Source organism: Hesperophylax consimilis, chromosome 6, assembly GCF_061612785.1.
Source record: "Hesperophylax consimilis isolate HC1 chromosome 6, BYU_Hcon_1.0, whole genome shotgun sequence".
Classification (NCBI taxonomy): domain Eukaryota; kingdom Metazoa; phylum Arthropoda; class Insecta; order Trichoptera; family Limnephilidae; genus Hesperophylax; species Hesperophylax consimilis.
This window is the reverse complement of record NC_142841.1, coordinates 19,040,974-19,053,118: the sequence shown is the minus strand read 5'-3', so window position 1 is coordinate 19,053,118 and position 12,145 is coordinate 19,040,974. Positions and strand designations below refer to the sequence as shown.

Genomic DNA, 12,145 nt, shown 5'->3' with positions numbered 1-12,145 from the left:
TTTGAACATTGAGTAAAAAAATAGAATTAACCGAATAAAGTTTTGTAGAAATACCTTGGAATCTATTTAAAAAACATTTTTTTGCTACAATAGGTACCTATATTTATTTGTATTAATAAATGTATTGAACCTTCGTCGAAGGGGGCTAGCTTTTATTCGATTTAACCTTTTAAAATGTATTTTAAAACTTAGACAAAAAAATATACATATATATATTGGTTTGACGGGGGATTGAATTTTAGATAAATGCCCAAATGTCGCGTGTGTATACTGTGTATGCGTGATTGTCATCGACATGATTGTCATCGACATCGATTGTCATCATATGAAACGTTGTTTGTCGTTGCAAATATCACAAAACATATAATTTTTCTTTTTTTTCTTTCAATTTAAAAAATACAGTTATCTTCTTCATATTACTAGCAGACTGTAGTATGTATTATTTCTAATCTGCTTCTAGTGTTTCCGTGTTTCTATCGTTACAGTTTTAATGACTAATCATAATCAACGGTCTGCTACTTTAACCACTCCTTTCCTTGTTCGTGGTTTGTTTCTGTCTGGCTTGGAAATTAATTCCAACCGAAGTAATTGAGCACTCCCTAAATATTAAAATGAAATTTCATTAAAAACCTTTACGCTTTTTAATGTTTTCAAAGGTCACCCTTAATAATACACTGTTATCATGTGAACCCATAATTATTAACTAAATCCATAACACTAATTACATAAAAACAAAGGTCAATGTACATTATTACATATGTCGTTCAAAGTGTTAAGTGTATAGAGTAGTAACTTCGACCTACTGAGGTGATTCTCACTCTACATTATAATAATAATAAAATTGCTTTTTGAATTTGTTTTCTTTACACAAGTCATTCCTATTAAAATCTTATAAGAGTAAGGTTGAAGTTTCCGATAAATACGCCGGGAGTGAAGAGTGGCAACGTACTACATCTATGTCTGAACTAAATCCATGGAATCATAGAATTGAAAAAAACACAAGAAATGCGATGCGGGCGTGCTTTATTATTCAAAAGTATTTTTATTTCGATCAAATGAGATGGCGATATACATTGTAAGGCAAGTGTAAGAGAGATAAAGCTTTAAACATGGGGTGCTAAAAGGGCAAGAACCAAAAGGGACTAAGTATGTTGTGACATTAAATTGGTATTGTAGAATAGTTGGTATTTATGATTTATGTATATATTTTTTAAATTTTAACCCTCTGCCTATTGTGTGCATTATAAGTGTTAATTACATTGGTTTTCAATCAAATCGACATGCAAGGCATCTCTAGTACTATTTTTAATTCAATGTATATGCAATATATTTGAATCCTTAAGGCCCGTAGGAAAGATGGTTTGAAAGGGATATATGTAAATAGGAATATTAAAGAAAACGATAATAATTAAGCGAAAATGGTGAAAATATTTAATAAAACACGACTCGTTTGAAGTTGAGCAAAAATCTCTCTACAAATTCTTTAGTTGCATTTACAGATGCACTGTGATTTTTTTCATGCATATAATATATTAAATAATACAACAAAACGTGTTTTCAATAATTTTCTGAGCTTACGTTGCGATTTTTTTTCCATCGAGGGAATTTCATATACTTAAAGCTTCGGCATAACAAATGTATATATATTATCTTCAAAAATAACATATATATTGTTTGTAACTTTAAAACATAAAGAGTTGACGAGAAACTTGTTATGAATCGCTAGAAATTCGGTATGCGGGGGCTTAATAATAATAATAATAACACTTGGATGATTTGTGCAGCGCCGTTTTTGTGAAAAATCACCTCAAGGGTTGTGTACAAATGCATTACATATTTCTTAATGCTATATCGTATTACTAACTAGACTAGACAAACTGTAAACTATTACAACAACTTATTTTCAAACAGAAAACGTCCCCTGGTTGGTTGATCACCAATACAAAACAATTCTGTACAATGCATTTGACCAGCATTAAAATGTAAACATATTATTTATTTATTTATATTTTGTACAGATAGATGATATGTAGGACCATACTACCTGACAGGTCAATAGATATTAACACTCTTTATTGTTTAGTACAGAAATGTATTTACAGTTCGCACGCAGAGCACATATGTTGGGATCACATGTTATTGGAGATCGTATTATTTTATCCTGATAATTATTATAATTAAATTATAAGTTTTCTTCAATAATTGCAAAATCACTCTGTTGCTTCATTTTAATTAAAATATAAATAAATAACTTAGTTTTCACCACAATTTAATCAAAAGTTTCAAAAACAATGGTTTCCTCGTCGGGATAAACGTATTAATGAGAAAAATTGAAAGATTCTTTTGATAGTCGTGAATACAGAGTTATTTTTTTTATTATTATTAAGGACAATATTAGTGATTCTTAAACGAAACTTTAAAACAGAAAATCAGAAAAATATTCTGTTTTAGATGTATATGACCTATTTCAAATTTTTGTTAAAGAATCTCTAATATTGTATTCAATAATTATATATTACAATTTGAGGTTTTACTCATTAAATTATTCCAAAAAATAAATATTCATCCTAGTAGAAGAGTCAATAGATGTCACACATAAGAATAAAAAAAGGATATATTTATCCAAGACACTGTCTAGATTGCATTTTGTTCGATTTGGAAATTGCCATTACACACAAAGATAGCAGCCAATAAAAATGTACGTGAGAAAATGAAGATAATGTTGGTAGTTCTTATTCAAAGAATAATACAGTTAAATATGATTGAAGGAGATAGGGTCCCTTTAGTTCAGTTGGTAGAGCGACGCCCCGGCAAGGCGAGGGTCCTTGGTTCACTTCCTAGATGCGACCGTATCTTTTTCTGATTTTTCTGAAAATCGCTAATATTGTCTTCAATAATTATATATTACAATTTGAGGTTTTACTCATTAAGTTATTCCAAAAAATGTGTAATTTCCTGAGTGTTTACTGTGTCTTGAGGAAATTATCAAACTATTTATTTATTTTATTTTATTTAAAATACAATATGTTTTTTAATTAATGGTAAGTTATTCTGAATTTTTCCCATTAGGTCCGTTTTCCATCACTCCAATTGTGCAATTGAACTCCTGTGTGGTCCATCATTAAAAAATGTATAATGTTGGTATGCACTCGCCTTTCTATCTATAGATGGTAGAGAGTAGTTAACCTTTTCCAATAAAGAACCTCGTTAAAGTATTTATGGCACGTGTTTAATTTTCGCTAGTAAAATAAAACAAAAAGATAATTAATTCATTATGCCTTGAAAGTGATTTACAATATTATTTAAAAAAAAAACATGCTTCCTCTATTTCAAGGAAGCTTTTAAACTACTAATAGCTTTTAGAAACTTAGAAAGTATTTTTTATGGTGTATGGAATCCATTTAAAAAATCTTATTTAGTTTTATTTTCTCAATAGCGCAAAACCGTGAAAAATCGCAAAATTTGTAGGATTTGTGAAGCTAATAGTATTTAGAAATATACATATTTGCTCCTTTCAAAAGACGATTAGAAATTTATCTTTCGAATCTGTCAAAAATTTTATCAAAAGAAGTACACATTTAGATTATAGAATGATGAATGAATGAAAATAAATTAATGTTGGTACTCACTTTATCGCTTGTCTGAATCGTTCCCAAAGTCAGTTTCAATTTTGAAGATCAAAGCTAATCCCTGTTCTGGAGTTCATTGAACTGGAGTTACAGACACGGAGACAGAGGCTCAATCGACATTTTTTTTTTATTCTTTCATTTATTACGTGTATATGTTTTGTATTTTTCTTATTTTCCTTATTTATAAACAATCTTCTGTGATCACTACTTCTAGTTTTCAATAATTTATGATTGAATAATTTTTTTTCTTCCTTCTTCAAGGTATAAATATGTTTCTCACGATATTATGCAATTCGTGGACAATTCAATTGTATATTTAAATTAACTACGTCATTTTAAAGAAAATGACGGTGTTCCCGATTAAAAAAATTAAAACATAAATGCTGAAAAGTGGTTACATTATGGCTTGCCAAAAATTCATATTTTATAAACTAAAAATCGAACGGTTAAAGAATTAGGTAAACAAGTCGAAGAGAAGATAAAGAACCCATCCTTCATCACGACAACATTGACTGCTGACTTGGCAAGGGAAGGGTTCTTAGTTGCATTAAATGCAGTGGTTAAAACGCAGTAGGTATTATTGTTTCAGTTATTTTAGAACACGAACCACATTTTCTTCATAGCCTAAAACGCAACACTTATTTTGAATCGTGAAAGATTTAATACCTTCGAATAAATGTACATCTCTATTAACGATATGTTCCCACATCAATCATAGGAGGTGTTCACATTATCACTCGAGTTCAAAACCATAAATTTATTAAATCGCGCATTATTTCCTAAGTACTCTCACGGAATAATTACCCTCTTCAATTAATTTGGCGGTCGTCCAATTGGCAAACATTCGTATATTAGCAAGGATCTTAGAAAGGAATGGACACAGGATAGGATGTCACACAACAATGAATTTATTTACGGTGCAAGTACCTTTAAATACAGAATAAAATATTGAAAAGGGATTATAACACAATTATATAGTGTAAAAACTCTAATATATATGTTTTAAATTAATTATTTACAGTCAGACTATATGAAACGAAATGAATCATTGTAACTACTCGTACTTGCGATATTTTGGTCGCGTATTTTGCACATTGCGTCGTATTTGTAGAAATCTTAACGAGACATGGAGTCAAAGTAGGTAGGTACAAAGACTTATATTTTTAAAATCTCTGCATATGACTGGCAAACAGACATTAGACATATATACCTTCATAGATAGAGATAACTTTTCATTTCTTTCTTGAATGCCGTTAACAAGAAGATTATTATGGAAATTCTCAAAAAAATTTAAAGTGTAAAAATGAACTCACTGGTGATTTTTAAACATCCCTCTAACTGGATATTCTAGTTTGTTTCTGCGTAGCATCTTTTCACAACGATTATTTATTTTTACATTATAACTTTTTTTATACCATTACATGATATGGTGTAACGGACGTGATTTGAAAAGCTTAACCTTTTTACAAAATTCATATTTTTGCTAAAAATAATTCCAATCTGCGCCTCTATCTAAATTATCCTTCCACACCACTGCTCAATTTTATCAGAATACCTACACCAAAATTTCTGACTCCGAAATGATCAAATTTATTGAAATGTTGTTTGAGATTTCAATAAAAACTATTTGAGATAAACTCGCTGGGGAGGTGATAAAATTCATGTTGTTTATTTTTGTGAGATAATTTTTTTTTTTTAATGTACAAAACTCCTAGAAACTCGTAGAGTAAGGAAACAAAAATATTTCGAAAGTTTTTGTAAAATTAATCGCGTGGGGATCAAACTTAAAAAAATATTTTACAATGTTTTTCTTAAACGTTCTTTAAAACTTAATGAAATTTTCTTTTTAAAAAAAATCCACTTCTTAAGCCTTACACCATGGCCCGATTATGTAATAATTCAATTTAAATATTGTAAAGGTAGGTCTATAGAATTATTTCTAAAAATTTATTTTAAGCGACCGCTTTCGCGGAAGTACATTGGCAAAATGACAAAGCAATGTATTTGTACTTCTTAAAAAGTGTTTCCAAGCGTGGTCATATTCCCGCACATTTTGGGTCGGGACACAAAATGACGTTCCCGAGTCAGAAGAAATAAATCAGTTCAACTTTAACCGTCAACAAGTCTCTTTACTTACCTGCAAGTTTCTCCTGATCATCAGCTGCCTCTCCTCGCCAAACCTTTGCTTGGGAGCTTTTGATGCTTCACCTCTTAAAAAATCAGCCGGTCCTGTTAGGCGACCGCCAGGTCCTAGAAGTAAGCAGAGGTGAAGCGCATCCAGTGCCCACCATCAACCGTGCACTGGGCGCATGAGGCAGTCAATAGTCCATCGCTATCATCAGCATCCTTATCGGTTGAAAACACGGTTTGAGATCGGTACATAAATCTGCAACCCGTCTGGTACATATGGTTTATAAACTGCATAATATGTAATGGAGGTAATAAGTAAATATGCACAACTTTAGACAAAGACACCACAAACACAAACAAATTCAACAATCTTACACTCGACAAAAAAATGAGAGAAACAAAAAAAAATCGCAAGCAAAAAGATATGAATAAAAGAACAAAACGGCAATATTAAGAAAAAAATTATCTTAAAAGAAGAAAAAATGTACGTGGTGCACATTTTTTGGGTGGTTTGACCTAGGGACTTCCATCTAATTATAACTCCTATATTTCAGTTATGACAACTTGTTTCTCTGCACTAAACAGTCGATTTGATCGTCAAATATGTATCGTCTGTTATAATTTATTATTGTCATTGCGCTCGTGCTGTGGATTAGATTACTAGAAAAGAGATATAGTAATAAATAATTATCGCGTGCATAGAACAAACGCTGTGTTTGTTTGTACAGCAATCGATTGGAAACGCTCTACGGTTTCCATAATGCAATCACTCGACTTATCAACTTGTTCATAGCTTTTACACCATAAAACATGATGTAGCAAAATCATGATATCTTCCCATCAAATAATCAATATTATCCCGCCATCGAGACCTCTGTTTTACTGTTGTTTCTGTTTCAATCTATTTTGACAGGAAAGGATGGGGTGACAATAAAATCGATCTATCAGCGGAAACCGTTTATAAGAATTCTGATTTCTCCTTATAGTACAGGTCCTACTTTAATCTTATCTTTATGGTAAGTAGAGATCTGTTTTCCGAAGCAGAAAAAACTCTCGAACGGTTACACAGCTTTTTCAGTTTATGATTTCTAGATCAACCCAACGAATTTTAGATACCAACGTTATGTCTATCACGAGCAATGCAACTATGAAATGTTCATTTAACTGGGTAAATTAAACAGGATACCATATTTTTCCACAATATCTGCTAAACGAAACATCGAATAACATTTTTTGTTCGTTATCATTTGAATAAAAACTTTAACGGACAGCGAAACAAATTAATTTACAGACAATGATTGAATGTTGCTGTCCATCTCGTGTTAGTTGAGATATTCCATTATTTTTAACTATACAACCACTTTTAAAGCCAGCAGCATAATGATTTCAGCATCATGATTTAGATAATTATTTATAATTAGCTTGTATTATTAGAGTTTTTGCAAAAACTCATCTGAATCATACGTTGAAAAGTAATAAATCATACTGATCGATATGAATGCCATTCCCTGACCGTAAATACGAATAGAACAAGATGACGTGATTACTGATTACTAAGGCTGAAGTTGGAATAATGGAGATTTGCTCACGAGTTTTATTATTTTAAATCATGCTAGATGAAATATGCAATGTTAAACTTTAAAATCTTGGGATATTATCTATGATAGATACCTATGAAGGTTATAAAGGGAGCAAAAACAGTGGGTCCTTCGTACGAATTGGTGAATATCTCGACTTCTTTAGTAAGTAGAAGTGTATTTTAGTTGCAGCGGTCATACTAAGAACCATTTACGTAGAAAGCAATCATGCTGTGGTTCGACATAGAATTATTTTTAAGAATTTTACAAATGGATTTAATCCTTTCAAACCTAAACTAAAACTGACGGTGGTAAACCATATTTGATGCTTTCTGACAATTGATAGAGTTAATAAATTTGGTTTCAGGTTTCGCATAATATGACAAATCTTACTCTGTATACCAAATATATGACATTTTATTGAATAAAAAATATTTAACATTGAAAAAATACCTCCAAAATTTACAAAATAAAAAATTGGGGAGAAAAAATTCGGTCGAGATTAAACACACAAATCATCTTTCAAAACATAAAAATGCTGCCATAAATATTGCCTGAACTATTAGCTGAATTTCAATAAAAATGTTCAAAGCCAGTTATACTAGTAACTGGAAAAAAAAACTTTCAATTTTTATTCGGTCTAGATGGTGAGGAAAAATTCTGCAATCTATTTATTTTGAGATATACACACGGCCTGAAAAGGTTAGGAAGAGTAGTCATCGTCTCAAGATATCTTCAATTTCTTGAATTGTCAAATATTCAGCTTGCTTTGTTAGAGGAATAATCAAATTGTGTTAGGTTTTAAGTCTCTTGTTATATCTATTCTTCCTCCAACTTAATCCGCCTTCCTTCAGTTCAAAGTGGCCTAACGACCAACTTGCTGCAACCGTGGTAGGTACCTAACCAGCTAACCAGTTGTTCTTGCATCTAGGTCATGCAACCAGAGACCTCATTCACACTACTCCCACAATGGCTAAAATATGGAGTTAAATACATACAATGGAGGAAGAACGACCAAGAACGTGTTACATCGGAAACACTTTTTTTTTCAAATTTCAGAGTCTTAATCCTGTACGATTCGTATAGGATTAACATACGGTAAAGGAAACCGACTACGAGTACCCACACCACAATAAGGTATACTATTGAACACTTTTTGGGCTCCCGCACTGGTGCAGCGCTTCCACAATATTTGTTGAGAGTCGCAACCACTCGTATTCTCCCCGAATCAAACAGTCGCTGTTCTGAAGGAATTCACCAACCGTACCTATATAATATGAAGTAACAAATAGAAGCATAGCTTGGCGGAAGAATCAATATACCTGTTGAATGTAATTCATGTTTGGTGTAAAATTGTATTTAATGTAAGTAAATCAATGTTTGTCTCACGTTAGATTTTCTGGAAAGGTGATTCTGATAGAATAATTCTTATAATCCAGAATTTCATGTTATGAAAATTAACTAGGAGAACAAATGTAGCACCGCATTTTTCATCGTCATCGGAGTTGAATGGCTATAGTCAACATTTTTATAATCACTGACAAAATTTAATACGATTTCGCGCTTGCATTTCGAATAACCTAAACCTTAGTATTGGATAGGGGCGCACGTTTCGAAATGGGAACACACGCTCATTGTTTGCTCGGAAACGGTTCTGCAATCACTAAATTCATAATTTCCCCTACTTTTAGACACAAAAGAAATGCCGTTTTAATTCAAAGGTATCTAACTGCTTTTTAATCTGCGAATATACTTACATAAGCCAGACTTTCATCCATACTGTTGGTAGGTATAATACCTCTACATGCGTTCCGTTGATAGCTCCGTTGTAACCTCGCTTTCTTATAAATGACTAATCACGTAATGAAAGATAGGTTACAAATAAACTCTTCGAGGCTGGGCCATATTATATCCCACATAATATTGTACGGCACATACTAAGGTGCAGTCAACTTCTAGGGCTACGTAGTAACAAAAAAAAAATGGGTGTGTCAAGCCTACGCAAGACAGAAGTGAAACTTCTAATATTCTTCTCTCTCTCTCTTTTCATTTCATTCTCTCTTTTTTTCTGTCTATTGACATATTTATAAGTAGCATGTGATAAAAAAAATTAAAAGTTATAAAAAAAGAAAAAAAAAATTAGTTAAAGCGGGGATCGAACCTCGGTTCTTCACGACCACAGTCGTGCGCTCTGCCTCTAGACCGCGAAGCTGAGTTCGGAGAGTGACCTAAACTAGGTATATAATATTAGCTAGGCTCCTATAGCGAAATGATCCCGTTTTTTCGTCACGGTCATGAGTCGGTTTTACTCCGGTCCTCGAAATTGCATGACGCGCGTAAAGAAGTTTCACTTCAAAAAATTCCTGCAAAGTTATGGATGTAATTACGATCTTTTTCAAGCGCGTATGTAATGATTATTTTTATCAACGTCGCATACACCTTGCTAATGTTTTCAGTATTATTAGGGCTTTTTTATACTAATTTTCATATATTTATTGGCAGGTAGAGTAGAAATTAATATTGTTTAGCGTTTGCCAACGACCATACCATGTTGAACACACCGGTTCTCGTCCGATCACCGAAGTTAAGCAACATTGGGCGCGGTCAGTACTTGGATGGGTGACCGCTTGGGAACACCGCGTGCCGTTGGCCCATTTTTTATGGTAATTTCATGTTTTTTTTTATTTTTTTATCTTTACTATCATTAATAATATCATAAAATTCTTTAACTTTTCAAGTATGCTACAGGCCTAAAATATTACTTAGTGGATTGATATTATGGTCAACCATTGAAAAAAAAAATTCCTTCAAAATTATGGATGTAATTACGATCTTTTTCAAGCGCGTATGTAATGATTATTTTTATCAACGTCGCACACACCTTGCTAATGTTTTCAGTATTATTAGGGCTTTTTTATACTAATTTTCATATATTTATTGGCAGGTAGAATAGAAATTAATATTGTTTAGCGTTTGCCAACGACCATACCATGTTGAACACATCGGTTCTCGTCCGATCACCAAAGTTAAGCAACATTGGGCGCGGTCAGTACTTGGATGGGTGACCGCTTGGGAACACCGCGTGCCGTTGGCCCATTTTTTATGGTAATTTTATGTTTTTTTTATTTTTTTATCGTTAACATCATAAACAATCTTATATCATTCTTTAACTTTTCAAGTATGCTACAGGCCTAAAATATTACTTAGTGGATTGATATTATGGTCAACCATTGAAAAAAAAAAAGGCGTTAAAAACAAAAAACATTAAAAGATTCTGCCGATAGATGTCACCCCCGTAATCAATATAATTAAATAGATTAAAAAATATATATTTATATTCTGCCGATAGATGTCACCCCCATAAACTATATAATTTAAAATTAAAAAATATTCTGCCGATAGATGTCACCCCAGTACAAAATATAATTTAAATGACGAAAAAAATAATATGAAAAATAAATAATGTTTAAAATTACAATGGATTAAAAATTTAAAAATTTCAAAGAACAATGACTACAAACAATGAGTTATAAAATTAACATTCAACCAAAAAAAAAAATTAATATGCGATGGCCGAGAATCGAACTCGGATCAACTGCTTGGAATGCAACTACGCTGACCATTACACCACCAACGCCAGTTGTCGAGATTACCTAAAAAACATTTATATCTTACTTCAAAACTTTCACTAGATCAAATGAACTTTAATCGGTCCCGCATTTTCGTTTCGGTCATGAGTTGGTTTTACTCCGGTTCTCGAAATTGCATGACGCGGCTAAAGAAGTTTCACTTCAAAAATAAATATTGTTAATAATTCGACTCTGTCAGTTACATCGAAAAAAAGTCTTTCTGAAAAACGTGCAGAATAAAGCAAATACCTAAAGCATATAGAATTACAAAAAGAGGCGGTTAATTGAACTCAATTTACATGAAAATGGGTTGTGCAATGCATAGCTTCTTTGAAGGACCTTACTCAAAATTCAAATGGCTACTATGTGACTTATTCATCCCGTCCTCTCTCAGAGAAGCAGGGTTCTTCTACCATTGCTTGACTAATACTAATACGCCACATCTTATATTTTAACCTACAGTATTATTTTCCATTTCTACTTTCACTATATTGCGCAAAAATCTGAATGCTTTGTTTTCAATCGGGCAGAGTTCTGTGAATTTTAATTTCAGCAAATTCGTTTTAAAGATGATTCTTGCAACGATGATGATTTTCAGAGCAAACACTTTTCTAAATAACAACTTAGTGTCAACTGTCACGCTGTCATCGTGTCATCGACTCCCACCTTGATTATCCACTGCCTTTTATATTTGGCTCATACCAGGAAAATCAAATTAAAACCCAAACATTTATTTTGAAACAGACAACTTATTTCAAAGATTATTGTCTCTTGCATTGCAAAGAATTTCTGAAAAAATGTACATTTCACAAGAAAGCAGAGCAGAATTAATTTTATATTTGCATTTCCCAAAACATTGTTATGTTTTGTTTGGCCTACTACCAGAATTTTAATTATAAATAACCTTCAAAAATGCAGTCAATTTGAGGTAAACCGAATGACATAAACTCATGATGTGGAAAATTATTATTCTTGGCAACAATGGAATTTTAAATAATTAAACTTTTAACTGAAATACATGAATACAATATTTATGCTATTTACGACGAATAAAAATAACGAATTCTTATTTTAAATTTATTTTGTGCAAAGAACGTATTTGACAAATCAAATGCTTTGACTCTCCAACTTGGATTATTGGGTTCGTAAATCAGAAGAAACAAAATACCACTATCAAGAA

General features: G+C 32.0%; 1 protein-coding gene and 2 non-coding genes across 5 annotated transcripts in view; all 3 read left to right on the top strand.

Moving 5' to 3' along the window:
• The window catches only part of LOC149423015 (uncharacterized), a 380,033-nt gene that overhangs the window by 275,961 nt on the left and 91,927 nt on the right, over positions 1–12,145 (top strand). The window lies entirely within an intron of this gene.
• On the top strand, positions 9,870–9,988 carry LOC149423017 (5S ribosomal RNA). The gene has a single exon (XR_016302360.1). It is a non-coding gene; the product is annotated as a 5S ribosomal RNA (ribosomal RNA).
• LOC149423016 (5S ribosomal RNA) lies at positions 10,312–10,430 on the top strand. Its single transcript, XR_016302335.1, has one exon. It is a non-coding gene; the product is annotated as a 5S ribosomal RNA (ribosomal RNA).